Source organism: Miniopterus natalensis, chromosome 5 (assembly GCF_054644295.1).
Source record: "Miniopterus natalensis isolate mMinNat1 chromosome 5, mMinNat1.hap1, whole genome shotgun sequence".
NCBI classification, from domain to species: Eukaryota; Metazoa; Chordata; class Mammalia; order Chiroptera; family Miniopteridae; genus Miniopterus; species Miniopterus natalensis.
The window spans coordinates 41556597-41580716 of NC_142085.1; the positions used below are offsets into that span (position 1 = coordinate 41556597).

Sequence of the window (24120 nt, forward strand, 5' to 3'; positions counted from 1 at the left end):
ATTTATAGCCCACAAAATCATTGCAGGGAAATTATATCTACACATGAAAACCTTCATATCTATATATTTTCTTAGCCTGTTTATTTTGGCTCAGTAACATCAGGTTTTAGTCTTACTCTGACTGTTGGCATTTCATACATGTCTGTTATGTGGGTATTTCATATGTTGCTTTTTGCAGGAAAGAGCTAAATGATTCCAAACAAATTCGACTCAATATTAAAATTTATATATAAATTTAGACAAATGTGTTGGTTAATATAACAAAATATTGGTTGTTCAACATTTTCAAATAATTTTTAAATATGTGTGCTTGAGGGAGGCTGGTGTTGCCCACAGAAACAAGTCATTTTACTTCAATTATTCCTAAAAAGGTTTTATTTCATCAGTGGACCTTCAATAGTTTCTCTGATTATTCAAAGACGTACATAGTCTTACAGAATTCTATTTATAGAGTGCACACTCTATGCTAGGTAATAAGTGCTCTATATGTATTTATCATTTGATCTAACAAATCTATGAAGTGGTTACTACTGCTAATATATTCGCCGTTTTATCATGTGAGAAAGTGGAGGCACAGGATAATAGACAACTTGTCCAAAGCCATACAACTAGTAAGTCAGGAAGCTGGGATTAGTACCCAGGCACTCTCTCTTTTTTTAAAAAAATACATTTTTATTAATTTTAGAGAGAGAGGAAGGGAGAGGGACAGAGATATAGAAACGTTGATGAGAGAGAAACATCAATGGGCTGCCTCCTGCTTGCTCCCTACTGGGGATCGAGCCCGCAACCCAGGCATGTGATCTGACCAGGAATTGAACTGGTGACCTCTAGATTCATGGGTCTTGTTCAACTGCTGAGCAGCACCAGCTGGGCTCCAGGCACTCTCTTTACAGGGCCTTCCTTACTCTTAACCTCTGTGTTATGGTAATAGGTATTTAAATGAATACCTTCCTTTTTACTTCTAACTTTTGATGCTATTCATTATAACATTACTATATACGTCCTTTAATTTTCAGAGGTATGTTTGGAAATTATGTTGGAACATTCTATCATTTTCATGTTAATATACTGACTTTCTATATTATATAATTATCACTTAGAATCTTGGCTTTATGTTGTAAATATGTATATGCTATAAGTAGATCACCAGTTAATTGTTATCTGATCATTTATTCTAGTTTCCTAAAAATTACAAAATAAGAGACATGATCATTGCACTGGTTTTTTTTTTTTACTCCAAGACAAGAAGATTCATACAGGCTGATAGTAGGACCTTGGCACCTTGTTCTTCAGATGAGTCAAAGACTTTTGCCCAACAGTTTTAGGATTTCCTGAGAAACCACATGGCATTGAATTCCAGGCTGCAGCTCATGTCAGACTCCATGGTTATCTTGTAACTTATCAAAGTCTTGCCACCCCAATCAACAGAATCTAGGGAGAGAAAACTTTCTCCCTGGGTTGCTTTCCTGGTAGCTTAAAAACTGAAAGAAAAGACAAGGTCAAAATTTACTTGAAGCAACATTTGCTTCACATTTAACTCCAGAGTATTCAATAAATTCCCAAGGATTGTACTAGCCCATGTGAGGTCAAGTCTGTTGTGAAAGGAAAGATGACAATTGACCCTTTCTTAGAGAAAAACCTCCTGCCTTCCATCCCACCACTCAACTACAGAGTCAAGGTCCTGAGAACTGACAGCTTCCTCGGTAGATAAGTTCCAGCCTGCCCCAAATGAGCCATGTACTCAAAAAACCAAAGAACCAGCAGAGACCTCCGGGATTATCTCACCCAGCAGTTCCCAAGTGCTACTGGGACCAATATTCCATTTATCTCCTCGCCTCATCTCAGCCATGGACCATGGGTTTGGAAAAAATTTTTTCAATTCAATTTTTGAATTGAATATGTGAAGTATAATTACCTATATTTGCTAATGTTTTTCATCTAAGATACATATAAATATATATAGCCTAAAGTTCTGACCCAAGATCTCCACCCCCACAATGACTTAAAATTATTTCTAACTGAAAGCAAGGAAACTTGATATTATCTATGAAATCTTATCAATAAAATTCAGAATTGCTCTTAGGTCCCATATGTTGTTTTAGAGCAGGATTAGGTGTCTAGATCTAGAAAATAATGCTATATCTAATCTTGTGTTTTACTGAGGGTCATAGAGATATAGTGATCTGCCCAAGACCAGATTGCAAGGTAGACCAGAAAGCAGACATACAGTGGATCTCAATTCTAGCTCAATAATGTACACACCAAGTCACTGGAGAGAATATTTGCTCAAAGCTGAGATAAACTGTTCAGCCAAAACCTGATACCAGGACCAATTCTATAAATGAGAGACAGCATCTAAAACAAATTGGCAGGAGTTAGGTTTGTCGAGTATAATATGACACTCTGCAAAGAGAAATGAAAATTCAGAACTATGAGAAAAGCCTGAACTTGGCTATGAATGTTCATGAAAAGTGTGTTAGCCTGGGATTTAGCTGACAGAGACTAATGGGAGAGGTGAGAAATATTCAGAGCGAGTGTTCACGTCTCTACAGAGGAGGAGGAAACCCAAGGAAAACAAATTACATCAGTTAAGGCTAACTGGATAGAGATAAGAGAAGGAAAGGAGCCAAGGAAGATAAGGTAAGCCCAAAGGGTTAAAGAGTATTAGGAGGGCAAATCTATCAGGAAAGAAAGGATGGTGAGAACGAAATCAGGGCTTCTAGTCAATGAGCAAGGACACAGAATTAATTGCTACTCCAAACTTGCTGAGATGCCAAACTCATTTTTTAAGTCGGCCCTCTTGAAAAAGAAAAAGAAAAAAAAAAGTAAGAGAGAAAGAAATATGATGAATTTGAAAGGAATAAAGGTCTTAGGAAAAATGCCACTGACAAAAAACACAAGAGGATCATCCATGTATATGCACGAGAAATTTGATATAAACCAATTAAGAAGCAAGTACTAGATTTAGTCAAGCAACTGATTATTACTAGTTTCTAAATTAAACTATTTAATTGAATTAAACCTTTTTTGGTATAGATGCTAGGTTTAGACTTATGTAGCCTACTTCTACAAACCTCTAAAGATATTTTGGTCCAGTCCTTTAAATTTCAGTCAAGTTAACTGTCACTCCAATTTTAGAGATAAAGTAACAGGTCACAAAGCTGGTTAGTTGGAGCTGGGATCAAGACTAAAATTGAAGATCTCTGTACTCTCAGGCAGAGCTTTCTGTATTCCATGCTGATTGCTCTGAACTGCTGTCACTTATTGGGCCCTCACATGGACCAGTACTGACCACATAGTAGTTTATCGAATCCTCTTAAGCATCTTGTGACTTATGTAGCCTACTTCTTTACAGATGAGGAAACTAAGAACTAAAGAAAAATTCACACACTTGGTATGTGAATGTGTTAGTATGTTCTTTGGAAATCTAATACAGATACATTCTGTTTTAAGATATCTTTCTAAGTGAAAAATGAGCTTTTAAAAAAATTAGAGGTTATTCACCTTACATAAGGTTCACATAAAAGCAATTACCATAGCATTCCTTGACTGTGTCTTGAGTTAATTTAAGCATCTTAGTATCCATAGATATTAAGGTCTTTGAAATGCTATTATTTAGAATGCTAAGAAGACAAATTAAAACAGTAAATCACCACACTAAATTTTAAATATGAATCAATAAGCCCAAATGTGATTACACCAACTTTCAGAAATTTTTTTTTCCCAAACAAAGTAAGGCCCTCCTATGGAAACTAGAATTAAAGAGAATGTGACACTCTGGTTCTATGCTCCCTGGGGAGAGTCTCACCTATGCTCCAGGCAAGGTAGTGGACCCAGCTGGAGAAGGAGACAGAGAGGTCACGGCCACTGAGTACAGAGCAGGGTGCTATATCACAGCCTCACAGGAGTCACCTGAAGCACAGCAGCTGATTATTCCACCAGTCACCTAGCTGTCAACTTGCCAACCACCATTCCCTCTCTAGTTCAGTGAAATAAGAAATTATACTTCTTGCCCCAGCGGATTTGCTCAGTGGTTAGAGCATCTAAAGTGTCCCATGCACTGAAGGGCCCAGGGTTCGATTTCGGCCAAAAGCATGTACTTCAATTGCAGGCTCGATCTCTGGCCCTGGTTGGGGCATGTGGGGGAGGCAACCAATCAATGTGTCTCTCTCACATTGATGTTTCTCTCCCTCCCTTCCATTCTCTCTGAAAAGCAATGGAAAAAATATCCTCAGGTGAGGATTAAAAAAAAGAAGAAGAAGAAAAAGAAATTATACTTCTTAGAAATATAAAGAAAGGATCCAAGTGTGGAATGAAGAGAAATTTTTATTTCTCAAACACCTTCCTAGTTGCAAAAGAAAGAAATGATTTGACAATTTCTTTAATAATAAGATACCCCACCCACCAATAAGTTTCTAAACTCATTTTGGCCAAAAAGGAAATACACTTAATTATTCATACATATAGCTTTGTATCTTCTATGTCATTTGCTTCTAAATCAGCCAAAGTAGGATGTAAGAGGCTCTGGGGTGGACATGTCCTCATTCAAAGACCAGCTCTGCCATTTACTTGGTCAGGTCTTCTCCCAAACTCCAGTATCCTCATGTAGAATGGAAATAATGTTACCTAGTTCACAAGCACTGTAGGAATTAAATGACATAAAATACATGCAGTCCCTAGATGATATGCATACAAAGTCCTTAAGCATGATACTTGGCAGAGGGTGAATGGTTAATGTATAATAGAAATTGTTTTTATAATTATTTTAAGATAAATTCAGCAGTTCACACCAATCTGCAATCAAAATTTAAAATTTTCTATGTTTTTCTCCTCACTTAAATAAAATTCTCATTTTTTTTGGTAAAGTAGGCAAATACATGTAATATCTGTTTTACGTTGAAAATATTGCAAATATTTTTAAAGTGTATCTTTATTGATTTTAGAGAGAGGAAAGGAGAGGGAGAGAGATGGAAACATCAGTGAGAGAGCCACTGATTGGCTGCCTCCTGCATGCCCCCAACTGGGGGTCAAGCCCACAACCCAGGCATGTGCCATGACAGGGAATCAAACCACGATCTCCCGGATGCTAGGTTGATACTCAACAGCTGAGCCATGCCCTGCCAGGCAGTACAAATATTTTTGATATAGGACTATCACAAGTTATAAACCAAAGCATCTCTAAAATCCTCCTTGATTTTACCTGGGAAATCAACTGAACTAAAGCTCCATCCTCAGTGTTTCCATGCATACAAGGATTTTTAATCTAATCTAGTCCTAGAAAGAGTGATTGCCTGAGAAATATCTCTTTTGGTGTGCTATACTGACACAAGGATATCTAAAGAGCTGACAAGGTGCTAGGCCTGATTGGTGGATAAACCGCACCTGGTGTTGGGTTTGAGCGTCATAGCAAACAAGAGAGTGCTTACCAAGCCTCTCTGAGAAATGGGTGCAGATCACAGGAAATGCAGCATAGACATTGTCAACATAAGAAAATTAACGAGTAAAATAAAAATGTAATTGCTATGCTATAAATTAGAAATTTGACTTTACTTTTTTGTCTTTAGTATAAATCTTTCGGGGAAACGATATTGCTTCTAAACTTAAGTGGCTGGCATATTAAAAGCAAATACCTCTGCTTCTCTGAGCACTTATGGAAAATAAAGCACTATGAGCCCATTCAATACTTACACAATGCATGGATGTTTGACATGTGCCAAGCCCCATGCCAGTGAAATTCAGACACTTTCAGCTAAAAAGTTACTAGTAAAAGAAGGCAAGAAACTCTGAAAAGTGCTTTTCATGAAGATGGCGCCAAAAGCAAAGAAGGAAGCCCCTGCTCTTCCCAAAGCCAAAACCAAAGTCAAAGTAAAGGCTTGGAAGGCAAAGAAAGCAATGCTGAATGGTGTCCATGGCTACAAAAAAAGATCTGAATGTCACACACCTTCTGTTGGCCCAAGACATTGAGGCTCTGAAGGCAGCTCAAACGTCCTCAGAAGAGTGCCCCCAGGAGAAACAAGTTTGACCACTGTGCCATCAAGTTCCTTGTGAACTCTGAGTCAGCCATGAAGATGATAGAAGAGAACAATACATTTGTGTTCATTGTAGATGTCAAGACCAACAAGCACCAGAACAAACAGGCTTTGAAGAAACTCTATGACATTGACTTGGCCAAGGTCAATGCCCTGATAAGACGCAATGGAGAGAAGAAGCCATATGTTTGACTGGCTCCTGATTGTTATACTTTGGATGTTGCCAACAAAATTGGGATCATCTAAACTGAGTCCAGCTGGCTAATTCTAAAGATATAAAAATTTTCACTGTAAACAAAAAAAGAAAGAAACTCTGGGAAGTGATTAGGGAAAGAAATTATGACTGAATTCCCAAGTCACTAGAATGTAGCAACCTCCTACCCCCCACCTCCAGGGATGTTGAAAGGAGGGAAGAGGGAGAATGTGCAGCCTCTGGGGAGTCCCAAACCAGTTGTACAATTTGCCAACCAGCACTATGGTGTCACCAGAGGATAAGGTTGAGTATTACTCAGAAAGAACAAATATGCAGCCCTGGAGCATGTAACATTGTTAAAGCTGATTTTCTGTCATTATGGCATTTATGATGTCACAAGATTAAAATTTGTTCAGACTCTGAGGCATTTCTCAAAGTCTGTACTGTGGTCCCATGGAGGCGGCTTGAAATCCTCTGAGCCCATGTGCCATGTCTCACTCATCCCCAGCCTCTGCTTCTCCCTCTTGCCACTGCTTGAGTACAGAGTTCTACTGGACCCCTTGTTGATGTCCTTATGGGTTTACAACTTCTTTAAAATTCTTCTGAAAGTGACAAATGAAGCTAAAATTTAGAAACACATTCACCAAATATTGGACTTGCAGTTGTTTTGTCATTTTAGTACAACAACCTTCACTGTCTTCTGTCTTGGTGTTCCCTCCCATACAGATTTGGATTCAACCTAACCCAAGGGAGAAATGTAAGCAGTGTTTTAACTTAACTTTTATTTATTTATTATTTATTTATTTATTTGTTTGTTTGTTTGTTTGTTTATTTTCTCTAATGAAGGTTTGGTCACTGTGGATTGTTCTATGGTTTTTAGTTACTAGGGACTAAAACACAACTGCATACGGAAAGTAAACACAGCACAGGAGTAGTGTTCCGAGAAAACTTGGGGTAATATTTCATTTTTCCTTTTGGTGATCCTATTGATTATTCAATGTAGATCTCATTTTCAAGAGACAACAGTTCTCAGGCAGCATTTTTGTAGCCCAGGGTCTCTGCTCCAGCTGCCCACCAGTGACCTGAAAAATTTCTTGGTAAAATGTAGTGTGATTCTAGGCCTGAGACCAAATATATTTCCTTCTACTTCTTGCCAGTCCTATTTAAAACATAAGCTCATGAGTGCTTGGTCTTCCTCCAAAAAATGTGCTTGCCATCCCCACTTGGTGTCTTGCCCTCCTGCCTACATAATGGCAGTTAGAGAGAGGTCCTGCACCTCTTTCCTCAAGCAGGCCCTGCTCTTCTCAACCATTTGCTTTTCTGGAATGTCCTTCCTGACTCAGCCCCACCACTGAGATTGCTGTTATCAGTGTTCAAATACCAGTCACTCCCCTATGAAATAAGAAGAGCTACCCCAGCAGTCCAAGCTAGGCAGGGAAACGCTGGCATCTCATCAGTTTGGGGGGGTAGAATTTCACTGTCAAGCTCACTATCTGCCAGGAGCTCCCAGATAAACAGTAGATGGGGGCTCACAGCACATTCCTTTCACGCTCACTAATTTCAGAAGAGCACTCTGCAGTCCAACACCAGTGAATCTCATGAAGCCTTGTGACTCAGGTGGTGTCTCTGGCATCCTGGTAATAATTAGGAAAATGTTCTCTCAAATGTGATGCTGTGGGAAAATCCATAGCCTTGTCAGTTAATATGCAGGGCTGGGTGTTTTAAACTTATGAAAAACCTTATGTACAATTCAAGTTATTTAAAAATAGAATATACATTGGAGATTCACATACATGTGATTCCTACTGCTAAAATTTCTAGTCTAAAATGATACATGTACTGACCCTTTTTGGAAGTCTAAAGGACCTGTTTTAAAGGCCCTGGCTGGGTAGCTAAGTCAGTTAGAGCATCGTTCTGATACACCAAGGCTGAGTGTTCGATCCCTAGTCAGGGCACATACAAGAATCAACCAGTGAATGCATAAATAAGTGGAACAACAAATCAATGTTTCTCTCTCTCTCTTTCTTTCCCTTCCTCTCTTTTTAAAATCAATCAATCAATAAAAATCACTTTAAAATGATGTTTTAAAGGGTAAATAAAATTAAGGAATTAAAATCTCCCATCTCACCCAAATTGACTTTAAACTACTTGCCATAACATTGTTAGTAATCCATTGGTCTTTCTGTCTTTGTTAAGTTAAATTCTACTCTTAGAATGCTTTCCCAACAGCAATAACAAGAAATTATTTTTTAAACTGGTCTTATACCTTGACTCTTTCCTGCCCAAAGGCCCTTGCCAACCACAAGGGGAGTTAGAAATACAGAATGGAGGTAGATGTTGACACACAACATCTGCTTTTCTCTTCAGTGCCTTTCTAGCATCTTCCATAAGATCCCCATGTCACTGTGCCCATCATGACTCTCACCCCATCACTGTGGAAATTCTTCTCTTTGGCCTTTATCTCACCTCTGCTGAGACTTTCCTTTACATTGAAAGTCTCCATTTGAATTTTCTACCAGCTTCTCAGACTTACCAGGTCAAAACCAAGTACTTAAAGACACACAATAATAATCTTCCAGCTCTGAACTTTATTTGGCCAATCTTACCCCAACCAAAATACCTCTTTCCTCCTCTGCCTGTTGAAATCTTCCCTGTTCTTCAATGCCCAAATGCCATCTGATTTCTTAGATGAAAGAGAAGCTCTGCATCCTCTCTTCTCCACTATGGTAGCACAAAGGAAGGGCTTCTTTGTACTGTAGCAATTTATTGGCCCAATTAATCACATCTAGCAATTGGTCAACTTGAGAGTAAGGGCTCTTCTTTGTATATCTCCACAGTGGCCAGTACAAAGCCATGACTTTAGCAAAAAATATTTGAGATGAGCAAAGGCATCACCTGAACATGCCAATCTCCTAGCACACAAAGGACATTTTGCCTGGTACATAAAACTTCAATCTTTAAATAAGGTAGCATTCTTGCAAGACGTGCTTTCATGCTTCTGTCTTTTTTCTCCCTCAAATATGATATAGCCTGTGAATAGGAAAAGAACATGAAGTTAAGAAACATGCCTTCAACAATCCTAAATGAAAGGAGCATCTAAATCCTAATTTTACCCATTAAATTTTGTGCTCATTTTACTTTGTAGAAAGCAGAATAATGACTCTCCAAGGACACTCCCCTCTAATCCCCAGAATCTGTGAGTATGTTAGGTGACAGCCAAAAGGGACTTAGCAGATGTGATTAAGTTTACTAATCAAATGACTTCAAAATAGGGAGATTATCCTGGATTATATGGGCAGGCCTGATTTAATTACATGAACCCTAAAATGTGGAAAAATCAATCAGCCCGAGAGATGTGATGGAAGAAGAGGTAGGAGAAATTCAAAGTGTGAGAAGGACTCAACCCACCAATGCTGGCTTTGAGGAGAATGAAAGACTCCACGAGCCAAGGAATGCATAGCCTCTAGAAGCTGGGAACGGTCCTAAACTGACAGCCAGATTGTAAATCTTCAGTCCTACAATCACAAGAAACTGAATTCTGCCAACAACATAAATGAGTAAGGGAACAGATTCTTCCCTGGAGCCTCCAGAAAGGAATGCAGTCCTGGGAACACCTAGTTTTCAGCCCTCTGAGTTCCATATCAGACTTCCAACCTAAAAGTCTGTGAGGTAATACTACATGTTTGTTGTTTTAAGTCACCAAGTTTGTAGTGATTTGTTACAACAGCAACACAAAACTAATATACTCTCCAAGTAGCTATTCAGATACACTTGACCTGTGGTGGTTTGAATTGGCTAGAACTAAAAACAGAGTGTGCATACTTGATGAATTAGAAATCTAAAGCATGTTTTCTTATTTTTGATATGGAATCACTCCAAAGCATTATAAGTTATGTGGTCCATTCATTCTTTTATTCAATCACTCTTTCCAAAGCATTTCCCAAGTACCCATTGTCTACACTCACATCATAATTTTTCTTGGAGTTTGTAAGTATTCTTGATGCTCTTTCATCGCTGGCTGTAACATGTAACCAGAAACATGGCAGGCACTCAATAAATATCTAATGAATAAGTTTTAGTATGACTTTATTATTTAAACTCTTTACCTAAAGTTCTTCATCTTTAAGATGTGGATGATAATTTATCTAACTTACAGGGTGGTCTCAAAGACATATGCCTAAGAAATTTTTAGAAAATAGGTCATTATTAATCCCCAAATATCATTTATAAAATCTACACTCTGATCCCTTTGTGCCTTCACTTATGTATCCATCTTTGCATTTTCCTCATCTAGGGTCTCTCATTTCACACAATAACTTTCTTAAATGACTACTATTATCTGGTTCCTTTCTTGCTCTAAATTCTCTGAATAGCTCTCCTCTGCCTTTAGGCTCAAGTCCAAATTCCTCAATTTGGCATGCCGGATCTCACAACATGCCTATCCAAAGAATCTTTTCCCCCATTACTTCCTAGCCTAACCTGTACTCCCACCCCCAATGTACTCTCCACTCAACTAAGGCTTTTCTCTGACCCTAAAAATGCCACATTCCATCTTGATACAAAGCCTCTACTCTGTGCCACTCAGGTCTGCAGTGTCCCTGTCCTTTCCTTTTCAACCCAGCCCATCCCTTTTAAAAATCTTATATCTTCCTTCGAAGAGACCTTTCCTAAATATACAACTCGGAGTAATTTCCCACTCCCAGGTGCTGCCCCTCATCTTCTTATAATAATCAGCTGGTTCCAGGTCATGATCCTTACTTATTTCACATTTATTGGTATCCCACCAAGGTAGATCACAGAGAAAAGTATTCATGATTTATGATTTTTAATATCTGCAGCCCACCCCCACCCTGGCAATGGTGCTGGGTAAAGAATAAATAATAAAAATTCCAAACATATATAGCACTTACTATGTTGTAGATATTTTTCTAAGTGCTCTGCAGATTTTAGGTAATTTAACACTCAGATCCTATAAGATATATATTATTTCTTTTTCTTTTTTTTTCTGAGGGAACTGAAGTTTAGATACTCAATATGTATTTGTTGTGGGGATTAAAAAACTATGGAAGAAGTCTATAAAATGTAAAATTATTAGAATCTGAAAAATTATTGATGATTGGAATATAATATAGTTTAAGGGAAAATTCATACTTGAGAGGTTTGAGTTTTTGCATAATGGAGGGTAATATAGATCTAACAAATAACAGCACATCAGGAAGACTATGTAACATACATCTTTTAACAATAAATTGAGATTGAATGCATAATCAATGGCAAAAATCCCACATACTCTTGAGTAGATTTCAAATTATATCCATTACAACAAGCTACCCTTCTAAGACTAATAAAGAGACTGGATTCCAGTTACATTTGGAAGAAATGTAAAGTTGAAATCTCCATTTCATTGTAATCCTCATTTTACCACATTCCTCAATCCTTTGCCCTGTGGAGTTATATGGAGCTTTTCTGGTTTTGCTTGTTGGTGATGGTGGTTTCAACTTTATTTTAAAAAATACTGCAAGGCTCTAAGGAAAGCCCCCATGGACGCTGATGTTCAGGACTAAAATGCAGCCCCCTCCAAAGCTAAGCCTTTTCATGCAAGGACACAGAAGAGCTTCACATAAGTTGGGTTAATACTAGGGAGTCTTCCAAATGCATGTCTGAAACAACCCGAGCCCAGAGCAGTTAAGGAACCAGCACAAAATATACAAAATCCAACTTCTGGCTCTTTGAATAGTGTTTACGTTGTTGCCATCAACCAGGTGATAATTCTCAGCTCAGAACTCTTCATCAGTTATCTTGCACTTTTTAATGATTTATTCACACTGAGATTAATTTATAAGCTCCTTCTAGCTCATCAGGCGATAACAAAAATAGTCTGTCTCAAAGGCAGTTTAAGTAAAGGTCAAGGGAATCTTAGAAATTTAGCTTTACTGAATCAAAGCAGCTGTACAAGCTTTTCCAATCAGGATGACAAAAGTGTTATCTGCAGGCCTGGGCCCCTCCCAGACTCTGTCTATTCTTATCTCCTGTGCCATTCACTGTTGCAAGAAATACAAGACCTGATGTAAGTTCTGTGGTGGAACATTGTTTTCAATTAAAGATAAACAAAAACCTTTTCTTTCTAGCTGGGAATACTTGAATTTGCCTATTTTTCCATGTGAGAAACGAGGCAGAAAGATCCTGAAGTTCTTCTGAAACATCATGAGTTTTTACTGGGACTGGCATGTCTCCTCTCTGAAATTCTGACCACCAGGTCGAGCGGCAACTGGCTCCCCTCCCTCTTTCCTGGCAACCATCTAACTCACCAGCAGCCATGCAAGGACATATTGATCTCTATACAGCTTGCTGGGCAATGAACCACAGTAGTCTTACAAAGATTTAAAAAAAGAATTATCAACTTGCCAAAACTGAGTCTTCCGCTAACCTTAGAAGAATCTTGAAGAGAGAGAAGAAAGAATAACAAATTGTGACCTAATGAAACAGACTTAATATATTTGACACATAGTGGACTCTCCTTTTGTGCAGATAGTTTGCTTTGGGGACAGATTTAGTCTTCTGTAGTCCATTAGAACCTGACAAGTTGGATATTGCAGCTTCTTGGTCAGCCTACTGTTGGAAAGTCCTTGAAGCTGAGTGTCACTAACTGGCCAGCTGGAATTCATTTGTAATTTGGCTTTGGTGAGTTTTTCAATACTTTTGCTGCTCTAGGTATTTTCTTTGTGATGGAGACCCTTAGCAAAAAGAGACAAAATACACACGTAAGATCAAATGGGCTCCTCAGTCTTCACATTAGCCATCTAGTTCACTTCCAAAACAGACCCCAGAACTTGGAATCTTATCAGAACAATTCCTTCAACTTCATGAAAAGTGTCATGAAGAAGAGCCAACAATCAAAAGCCCAGCCTAGGTAATGGCATGCAACAAGCAAGAGGATGGAAAAGCCTAGAAGGGTTTGGGCTGTAAAAGCCCACATTGTCAGCAGAACATATTGAGACATATTTTCTGCCTGAAACAATAACAATCATAAATGAACTATTGTTAACACAAAAATACCAAATACTGGTAAGAGCTGTCATTTTGGTTTTCTTTAGACATGATAAATTACATTTGCAAATTAGTGTCTGATCTGAGATGACATGGAGCAAATGGTAATATTTACATTCTGCACATTACCCTTGTCAGATTAAGCTGCAGTTGGCCAGTGTGGATATAAAGAGGCCTCGGGAGGCTTGTCTGCTAAACCAGCATGTAAATCGTCTCTAAACCATCCACACGTCTACATTTATTATCTCCCCAAACCAGTAACAGCCGTCCCATTTACACGTCAGTTTTGCCAAGTTAAGGTAACTTTACCAAGGGAAAGAACTAGTGAAGAGCAATGCCTCCAACAAAGTAGTTCAAAGAAGGTTTAGAACCACAAAACACATTTTTAAAAAACATATTTTTATTGATTTTTAAAGAGAGAGGAAGGAAGAGAGAAACATCAATGTGAGAGCGCGGTAGCGAGTGGCTGCCTCCTGCGCTCCCGCTGCGAGGGATCCAGCCCACAGCCCTGGCACGTGCCCTGGCTGGGAATCGAACCGGCAACATTTTGGTGCACGGGACAATGCCCAACAAACTGAACCACGCCTGCCAGGACCACAAAATACATTTTGTAAGGAGTTGTCAAAGGCTTCTTATTTCTTTAGCAGTTTAAGAGCGAAGGGGAGGCAGAGGCAGAAAGTAGCATTTAAGTGCCCACAATACAAGGCGCGTCAAGGTGGGTCATAAATTATCCCATTTGACCCTCACAAATTAACCTCTAATGTACCCATTTTACACATATGGACACTGAAGTTTAAAAACATTGGGCAGTTTGCTAGTATAGTTAGGACAGGGTTAGCATTTGAATCCAGGAGAACTGACTCCTGTACTGTGTCACTGTGACACTGGCTTTAACTAGACAGGTCTGGGAAGAATGGCAAGTCCAGGGCTTTTTGGAAGAGTGTAGCTTAACAAAGAGAACATTGGGTTTCTATTGCCCCCTCACAATATTTTGCAGAAACGTGGTTGAAGAGGAGGGATATGGGGAACTGCTGCTAAGATTCTTCACAGGATACAGAGCCAGCAACACACTCCCCAACTGCCTCCATTTTCATTATAGAAACTGCAAATGAGGCTCTGGGTGCCCTGTGAAAGTGGTTTAATTTGACTTCATATCAATTCTGTCTTCAAAATTAAGCCTCACAGACATGATATGCAAGATGGCATGAGAAAAAGTGGTTGCCTTTCTTGATCCCAAAGTTTGTGATGGAAAGAGAATAGAAGGTGACAGAAAGAAGCAATGCAGACTCTGAGCTTTCTTCAGAAAGATAAAGCCATATGACTAGATTGGCCACTTTCATAAAGCCAACTCTAAAATCACTCACTAAAATGAAGTTGTTAATTATGATCCCATTTTAAACCTACCAGTTGCAAAAAGACATTTTGAGACATTTCAGGAATCTTAATTATGGGCCAGATACCAGATGATATCAATGAATTATTGTTGGTAAAAATGATAATGAGCCCTAGCCAGTTTGGCTCAGTAGTTAGAGCATTGGTGGGTAGACTAAAGGGTCCTGGGTTCAATTAAGGCCAAGGGCTTGTACCTCGGTTTGCAGGCTCGATCCCCCACCTTGGTCAGGGTGCATGTGGGAGGCAACCAAATCAATGTGTGTGTGTCTCTCTCTCTCTCTCTCTCTTTATCTCTCTCTGAAGAGCAATGGAAAAAATATCCTCTGGTGAGGATTAAAAAAAAAAAAAATGATAATGACACTGCAATTAGGCAAGAAAATGCCCATTTTTAAAAAGATATACTCAACATATTTAAGGATGAAAGAACATTGAGATAGGATTTGTTTTCAAATACAATCAAAAGAAACAAGTGAAATATAAAAATCTTGATAATTCTTGAATTTGAGTAATGGGTCTAAGAGGGTTTATTCTATAATTTTCATTACGTGTCTGTGTGTTTATAATGGCTCATAAATTTTTAAAACTGAAGTCTGGAAAATAAAAGAAACTTCAGCTAAGATTGGAGTCCGGGAGACCTGTAAGGGGAGCTCTCATGTCCTGTCACTCATCATCAGTTGCCCCAAAGAGGAAGAGACAGTGCCTTACCTCTCCAACAAGAAGATATTTTTTACCTTACTACCCCAACAAGAGGAAGAAAAATGTTCTATTACACCTGCAACAGCCTAGCCAGAGAGACTGTCACAACCCAGCCAATGAAAAGCCACTACACGTTGAAGTCCCAGTTTCCTCCAATGGACTGTCTATTTATAACAGCTTCAACTTTCCCTTTCCTTTATAAAGGAATGTTCCTCTCCTCTGTTCTCTGGACTTGCCTATGATTGTGCCATAGCTCTGATGTCCTGAATTTCAATCCCCTGCTATTCCTGAATAAACCCATTTTTGCTTATTTTTAAGGTCAACAGTCTCTTAAAATACAGACCTGATGCATTCAGAACACATTTAAAAAGCAGTATGTTTTAAAACTTTATTGAATCTTGGGCCTTACCAAATTTGCTGTCAGCATAATTAATGGACAGCCCCGAGAAAGCCTGCAGTGAGATTCAGCAGCCTGTCAATATCTTCTGCTGTTCCTTAACAAAAAACCTTAGAGAAGTTGCTCTTATGACATGAGGAAGGAAGTGCTAAAATTGTCAATGTTAATAAGACATGTCTAACCTGCTGCTCAGGGAAAGAGGTCTGTAACTACAGAAGAGAGTGGTGTTACTATAAATCATACTTGAGCGCCTGCCCTTGCTGTGGGAAGCTACTGCTTCACACTGTGCCTTCCACTGGTCCAATTTCCAATCAAAGCCAGGACGCTAGCCCGCTTTGCTTACAGAGAGATTGTCACTTGTTCCAGAGGGGTCACAGAAGGTGCTTAGGGAAAAGGGAATATGAGCTGCGAAATGGACACTCTGGGACAAAGGTCACACTTGCTATCTTGTCCATAGCATCCTCCTTACCCAGTGGGCAGCCCACATCTGGGTTTCATGGAGCCTGGGACCTGGAGCCTGCTCTCCAAGGACAGGGCAAGGCAGCCATGGACACCAACACATCATGTCTTCAAGATGTTTGAAGATTTTTTTAAAAGAAAGCATCTTTTTAGAAGAAATTTATGAAAAATCTGTTTGCTCCAGTGCAGGGAAAAGATGTGTAATATGATTATTGGGAATATCTGGATGAAGTGGGCAAGCAGGGAAGACCGTACTATGACAGGGGCTTTTGACAACACAAGGTGTTTCCCAGCGTGAGGTCAGAACGCATCATCTTGATCAGAGTCGCTTGGAATGCTTAACACGGCAGCTTCTCCGGCATTTCCCCCAGGGTATCGGCATTTTGGGGAGAAGATCCAGGAGCTGCATTTTAAATGAGCTCCCCAGACCCTCTTGCATAGGAAAGCTTGAGGGCTGCTGCCTGTCCTCTTTACCTTCAGCTGCTTCTTCCCTTTCAGTGTCCAGCCACTGTTCCCTTCCCGGACATCCCCCTGAGGTTGGTCCCTGGGCTTCATCTTTTAGCTTGGTAACGCCTGCTCCCTACATTTTCCCATAAGCTGGGCCCAGAAGGCCGCTACTTGATTGAATCTTTTATATCTAAGCTATGAGCACCTAGTTCCTGCCCCTTCGCTGAGGTCCCTTAGCACCTATTTTCCTCTAGCGCAGCTTCCCATGTTGTATTACAATTGTCCGTTTACTTCCTACTTGTTGAGTTTCTCCCTGGAGGGAATGCTTGGTGCAGGGTAGGCGTGCAAATGAGGAAATGAATGATTATTTCAAACTCATAATTCTTACAACTTAATGCTAATTATGTCAATTTCCTTTACTGATTGTGAGAAAGGAATGTTTTCTAGCCATTTCACCTACCACATTCCTCCCTTGTCATCTGTTTAACTTGGGTAATGATTGATCATCCAGGGAGAAAAAAATCTGATTGTTCTAGCTTGGACCTTGTGACTACAGCTTGGTTACCTCTCCAAGAGGACCCAAAAGGGAAGAGAGGCCATTCTCCAAAACGAAATCACCATGTTGTTGAAAGGGCAATAAATGCTACGGCGCAAAAATACCAATTAATATTATTAAAGATCTTAACCTGCGCTTCATCACTGAATTCATTTGGAAATTTTTGTAAACACATGGACACAGTTTCTTCAGATTCTAAAAAGGTCCAAGTCACAAAATGGCTAGAACTACTGCAAAGCATTGCATATGAGAACATTTTCTCCAAAACCCAAGTGTCTTGGAAACAAGTAATCTTAAAGCTTAAGCGAAAATCTTTGTATTAGTTGTCCATTCTTCTGTATTTTAGGAAAGGACATTTAAAGTTTCTCCAGAGGTTACAGAAAAAAGGATGCTTCATTTTGTAATTCACTGTTTATTGAGATGCTGATAACAAACCCCTTTGTTGAGAGCTGGGCAGATAAAATTTATCAGGGATGCGGAGCAAGGCACCCAACCATCCTTCATCCCCTTGTACCTGCTTGCCTGGCACAGCCCAACCCTTAATGCTAATTATGAGTGAGCCCAATCACCTGCCTTCTCTGGGCACTGGTGGGCTGACATGAAGTAGTTCTTAGGAAACATAGACAAGTTCATGACCACTGACCCTCTTCTGCTAGTCTCCCATCACTATCTCAGATTGTCCTACTCTCCTGTCTCCATAATGACTACTTAAAACCTCCCTCTTCAAACTTCCATTACTTCCTCCTCATTCTCAACCATCTGGTAAAAATTCCTTCATATCCAATTTACTGTCATATTCTTGAGCCTGCAAGTAGGATAGAATCCTATCACCATCACTGGAAAGAATCAATAGGTCCACACACAACACAATCGTCTTTTGTGAGTCCCAACTGAGGGGGGAGGTGAGGTATAAAAGGAGGGAAGTTCTACTTCTAATTGGCCCATGAAACATTTCAGATACAAACAAATGCTTGTACAATAAAGAAGTGCAATTCATCGATCTTGATACAAATATCTCTAAAGAATATCCAATTCCATTTATTCTCATTTGAAAGTCATTAACAGACCTTTAGATTTATAACTTAAAATTGGGCCTGCCCAGCTGGGCGTGGCTCAGCGGTTGAGCGTCGACCTAGGATCCAGGCAATCAGGGTTCTATTCCCGGTCAGGGCACATGCCCTTGTGGGCTGCGGCCGATCAGTGACTCTCTCATCATTGATGTTTCTATCTCTCTCTCTCTCTCCCTTCCCCTCTCTGAAATCAATAAAGATATATATATAAAAAATTTGGCCTATGAATCAATTTTCTATGTCCTTGGGACATAAATCAATTCCTCAGAGCCTGATCACTACCACAGAAATAACAAAACCAAGATCTTCAAATTACAAAGCTGAGGACCAGAGTCTAGATCTGAGATAGCCCTCAAATTATGCAACACCCTGTGAGGCTTGGCCTAAAACAGTCAACTGGTCTTACCTGTTTATTACAATCATTTGGCGATTTTTCTGATTATCACTTTTAGGAATGGCCTGACTCAGAACATCAAATGTCTCTTTCTAAAGGGTAAAACATTAACCTCCCTTCTTCTGCACTTGTTACTACCTATAAGGAAAGCACAATGTCATTTATTTTATTTTATTTCCTGTTTCCAGTGGAGGTGATGAATGTCTCCTCATCCTGAGCGGTAAGAGGAGGTTGAAATTAGTGGGAGTTTCAAATTCACACACATGATAGCCTTACTGACTTGCCTTTCAGGGTCCTCTCAAAATAAAAGTTCTGTTTCTCAATTGATGCTTGATTTCAGTTCAGATTCATCTCTGCAGAGCAGCTCCCCCAGACACCCCTACATCTCTTGGTGCTGCACTTCAGGTTGAGCACATCTCAAGTAGTATTATAATGACTGTCAGGGGAGCGGGGGCTGTGTTTTGATCGTCTTTGTAGCCGTAGAATGTGGAATGATGGTATATCAATACATGTTTGCCCAATAAATGAATGACTCCATGTAAGTAACAACGATGAATTTTTGAAGTCTCTTTAATATTTTTATTTTAAGATAGAATTGTGAATCTTAGCAACATAAGCTCTGCCTCCATTTTGGAGGTGAATAAAATGGCAATTTTAAAAATAAAAATATACCATTAACATATGTCTACTCAAATCAGTTATTCTCTAACTATAACTGACTCATTTAGTGAGAACAACAAGTTTACATATTTATGCATGTGCCACCTAGCTTTTACTTCTCCATCAAAAAATATAAAGTTAATCCCTGTGTCTTCACAAGAATTTCCAAATCTGTTGTGGTGGTTTTGTACTGGGTCAACTTAGCTCTAAGCTGGAGCTACATTTCCCAAAATTTCAATGCTGTATGGCTCCTAGTTAAGGGCCACAAGAGAAATTTGCACAAGATTTCGAAGATGAAATTGAAACAGGTACAACACCTGGAGGTTGGTGCAGAGCCCCAGGTGTTGTTGCAGGTTGCACCTGTTGTCCCCGGTGTGCTCATTCATAGGGCAACAGTCAGGCCCGCAGCTCCTCCTGCTGGATGTCCTCTGGTTTCTCCAAGTCCTGGGCCCACTGCCTATTGCAATTGTATAGTGAAGGCACTGGCTTCTTTTTCAAGTCTCCCAGGTACTGAGGTCGGAGGTGGTGAGAGACAGATGCAGGTCCCAATTTATCTAGGTAGGTTCTAGTTTGTCCTCCCAGGTTCCAGTGTGTCCTTGCTCTCCTCCACTTCACATCTGTTTCTTTATTCCAATAACCGGAACTGCTGGCCTGCAGTGACTTCAGGTCCACACCAGATACAGAGGAAACTGTCTTCCATAGAATTCTTCTCCAACCCCCACTACTGTGTGAGATCTAATCTTGACAATAAATCCCTTATTCTCTATCATTCAGAGTTGTCCTATGTCCCTGATTGAATCTTAACTGATACACCTATACAGGGCACCACCTTGTCCTGCCCAAGTCATTCTGTATCATACATATAGGTTAAAACAGAGAATCAGAAGACAGTCTGGGAAGATCACTCTATGGCTTATCATGAGGTGTTTGGTAATTAGAAGTTAATAGAACCATTTCAATTTTATAAATTGCTTATAGGGCTGCAGCATTGTATAACCCCTGCGATGTCTGTGGAGTTGTCCAGTGTATAGCTTGCTCAGCTGTAGATAGCAGCCCTGGCAGAGAGGAATACTGTAAAATGTTCTTCACATAAATAGCCATTTTCAATCTGAAACCAATAACTGAACCAATTTGGAGCCAATTCATATGGAGCCATCCTTGACTTAGTCCAAAGGGGATTTAGAGTAACACAGAGTAGGATGGCATGTCACTGGAAATACAAATAGAAAACACCAGGCAACTGAAGGATTTTTAAGTTATTAAAAAGCAGAATAAATTCATTGCATAAGCCAATAAACTTGAGTATTTTAATAGCCAATTTGCTGGAAATTAAGTCAAGTGATTTGGGCTTTGTTCTATTTTCCTGCTCTAAAGCCACTCAAATATGAATGGGCAAACCCAAAGAGTTACCCAGTAAATGGATCAATAATCATCCTCTCTGTCATCATGGGCTACAGAAGGAATTTTTCATAAAATTAAAGGCAAGACTAAAACAAAGAGCCAAACCATAAGGCAAAATGTGAATTAAAATCACAATGAGAAACCTTTGAAACTCAAGCTCATAGCACTGCCTTGTCCAATTCCATCTTTCCTTCAAACTCCCACTACTATTATTAGCCATCACCCTTGAGTCCCTCTCCTTGAGACCTGGGACTGGTTCTTGTAACTTTCTGTTAAAGACATGCCTTGTACATGGTAGGTAATAATCACTTTCTATGAAGCTGAGGGTCTCATATCTACCCTGGCCATAGTTCTACTCTCCACCCACGATGAACATAGTATGGATATTAGACAAAGAGCACTGGAACTGGAGTTCCTTGTAGAGCTGGCCCTTCTATTTGCATAAATTTGCACTTTCTCATGGCCTCTGTTTTTCCTTCATTCTTAGATAATACCTAATATTCCTTAGCACACAGAACACAGTGCTCCCACAAAGATGTCTACTACAGTAGACTTTTCAGAGTGCAAAGAGAAAGAGAGCTGGAACTGGGGTTTGTCTGAGTGAATTAACATCTGCCAGGATGGAGAAGCTGAGACCTTCAGAGCAGTGCTGAATCACTATGGAGGCATTTCATGGACACCAAGCCAGAGGTCAGATGCTCACTTACTTCCTGCCTTCTTACTCAGCCAATCAGTAGGTCTGAGCCTGCCTTCAGTTAGAGACACATAACCATAGCAGTTGGCTTTTAAGAAGTACCTGGCTGGGTCTACAAGCACCTGCTCCCCTCTAATATGTTGATGAGATTTGTAAAATTCAACATAAGACACTCTTCTTAGGAAAAGTTGAGATAGTTTCAGAGAGAAGAAGCTTTGTAGATCAGAACAACCAATAGATGAATCCTGCTGGCCCAAGAGCCCCAAGTAATCTTAACCTAAGTAGATGCTGAAGAAAAAAGTCATTTTCAGGAAGAGAAGAGTATCTGGGGTGATTTTTAAATAGACATGGGTAATTTCAAACTAATATTAAATCTTGAAGTATTATTGTTTAATCAAGCAGGACCATTGGAATTTATTTTTATACACAGTGAGAATTCAGGGCATACTGTAGCCATAGAAGATTTTGTATGTGAGTGACAGCTATCATCTCAGCTCTGAGGATGTAAGATTGTCAGGCTTAATAGACTTGCTTGGTCACCTCATCTTGGGTGGTGAAAATCATTGGCAATTGTGTCCAAAAGAGCTTTGAATACCAGAGCTTTATGAAAGAGATTAGTTCATTATTCCCCTGATACTTTTTCTTTCCACATACAAAAAATACCTTAGTACATAAGTTACAAGGACCTCTGGCTGATAAGTGATTTATACTAAAAACACTGAACATAGTCAGGAGAAAGCAATCCCTGCTATTTCCCCAGCTTGGAATTTGGACCCGTTCCAGACATTTTCTCTGAATCAAGCCCAAGGATCCGCATCTGGGGTACTAGCAAACTGATGAGATCTTCTGCCTCATAAAAATCCTATAACCTTACCCAAGCAGGAGGAGGCTGGCCTTATCTTAAAGGTCTCTGAATAAGTTACTTATACTTTTTTCTAATGTGGTTGAAAATTTTAGGCTTCTTTTCCACTTCCATACATTTCGGGAAAGGTAGAGAATGCATTTTCATATAACCTCTAGCATTAAACCTCACACACCACCTCTACTGCTGCCAGAATTTACAAGGTCTAACTGGACTTTCTGAAATAGGTTGGTGCCGTGGGATTAGATTCGGGGCATGTTTGAGCCAGGCTGGCTGATGCAATCAGCTATCTACCCTGTAAAGCTTGCACATGGACGCTGCCTCGTTAAATACTCTGCAGGTACCTGCCCATGGGTGGGAATGCATCCCAGCCCCAGGGGCTCACACACTTCCTTGAATAATTAGAAGTCACTATATTTAACTTGAAACAAAGGGAGAACATTTACTTGTGAATGCTCACACTCCAGGTTTATTTTCACAAAATTGCAAGGTTGGAAGATGCAACGGGTCGTTTTGTCCATTCCTCTGCCTCTGGCCAGCTCTTCATCTAACAATACCAGCTGGATGGTAGTCTAATCTAGGTTTAAAAGGATGCAGAAATGTTTCCACCCCTATCTCGGCAATGCTTTGAACCTGCCCTTCCCTCCCCAGCCAAGTGTACTTTGCTGTGGCTGTCCTATACCCATTAAAGCCCATTCCTTCCTTTTCCATTTTCATTGGAGCTGGATAACACAATCAACCAGGGAATATATATTTTTTTCACTTTTGCCTAGGGTGGGGTCTCACTCACTTCCATGTATAATTGCCAAACCACTTCTTTCTTGTGCTTAATCTGGTGAAATTAAATGATAAATGGAATTATCTCTTTTATATCAAATTAGGTCTCCCACCACCACAAGACCTCAAGCTAAATAAATAATAAAGTAGTAAAGGTAGAACCTATTAGTCATTTAATATTGTATATACAATATTTTGGAACACAGAACACAATTTAGTCTAAGTAAAAAACTGAAACAAGTCTGTAATATCTTTTTGGAGGGTCAGGGAGTGATCCTTATTTTAAAAAGAATGTCTTCATTCTTTTTTATGGTTCATTCTTTTTTAAATGGGAAAATTAAAAAACCAGATATGCAAAAAATAAAAGTATTCATAATCTCACTGCACAGACATAACCACTAACATCTTATGTTTCTTTCCAGATTTTATACTTTTAACAACTGCATTCATTTCTGCAAATCCTGCTTCTAAGTGAAAAGACATTACATTACAGAAATATTTTCATTGATCTTAATGGGAAAAATGATACATTCCATCCCGACTCAAGATACCAAAGGAGTTTTTGCAGATAGCCAAATAGATCAAATGGACGATGAAATGTTCCTATAAATAACAATTTAAAATTAAATAAATACAGTTTGAACATGAAACATAAAGTAACGAAGGTTTATTGTACTCACCAAAGGAGAAAGAGAAGCCTTGACTGTAGACAGGGTGGTTGAGGCTAAGTTCAAAGGAGTCATCTCCTGGAAGGTGGTGACAGTCGGAGATCGACTTTCACGAAAGGCAAGCATTTTTGTGCGTTCATTGTCATCTTCTACATTTTGATGCAGACAAAAACACTCCAGATTTTAATGCCTTAAAATAACAAGCATTGCCTTAGCCAGCTTGCTCAGTGGTTAGAGCATTAGCAGGCCGACTGAAGAGTCTCAGGTTTGATTCTGGTCAAGGGCACATACCAGAGTTGTAGGCTTGATCCCTGGCCCTGGTCCGGGAGGCAACCAATAGATGTGTCTGTCTCTCTCACATCCTTGTTCCCCGCCCCC

General features: G+C 39.5%; 1 pseudogene; it reads left to right on the forward strand.

Annotated features, from left to right (window-relative positions):
- The first annotated feature begins 5799 nt into the window (after positions 1 to 5799).
- Positions 5800 to 6275, forward strand: LOC148093083 (large ribosomal subunit protein uL23 pseudogene; annotated as a pseudogene).
- The last annotated feature ends 17845 nt before the right edge of the window (positions 6276 to 24120 follow it).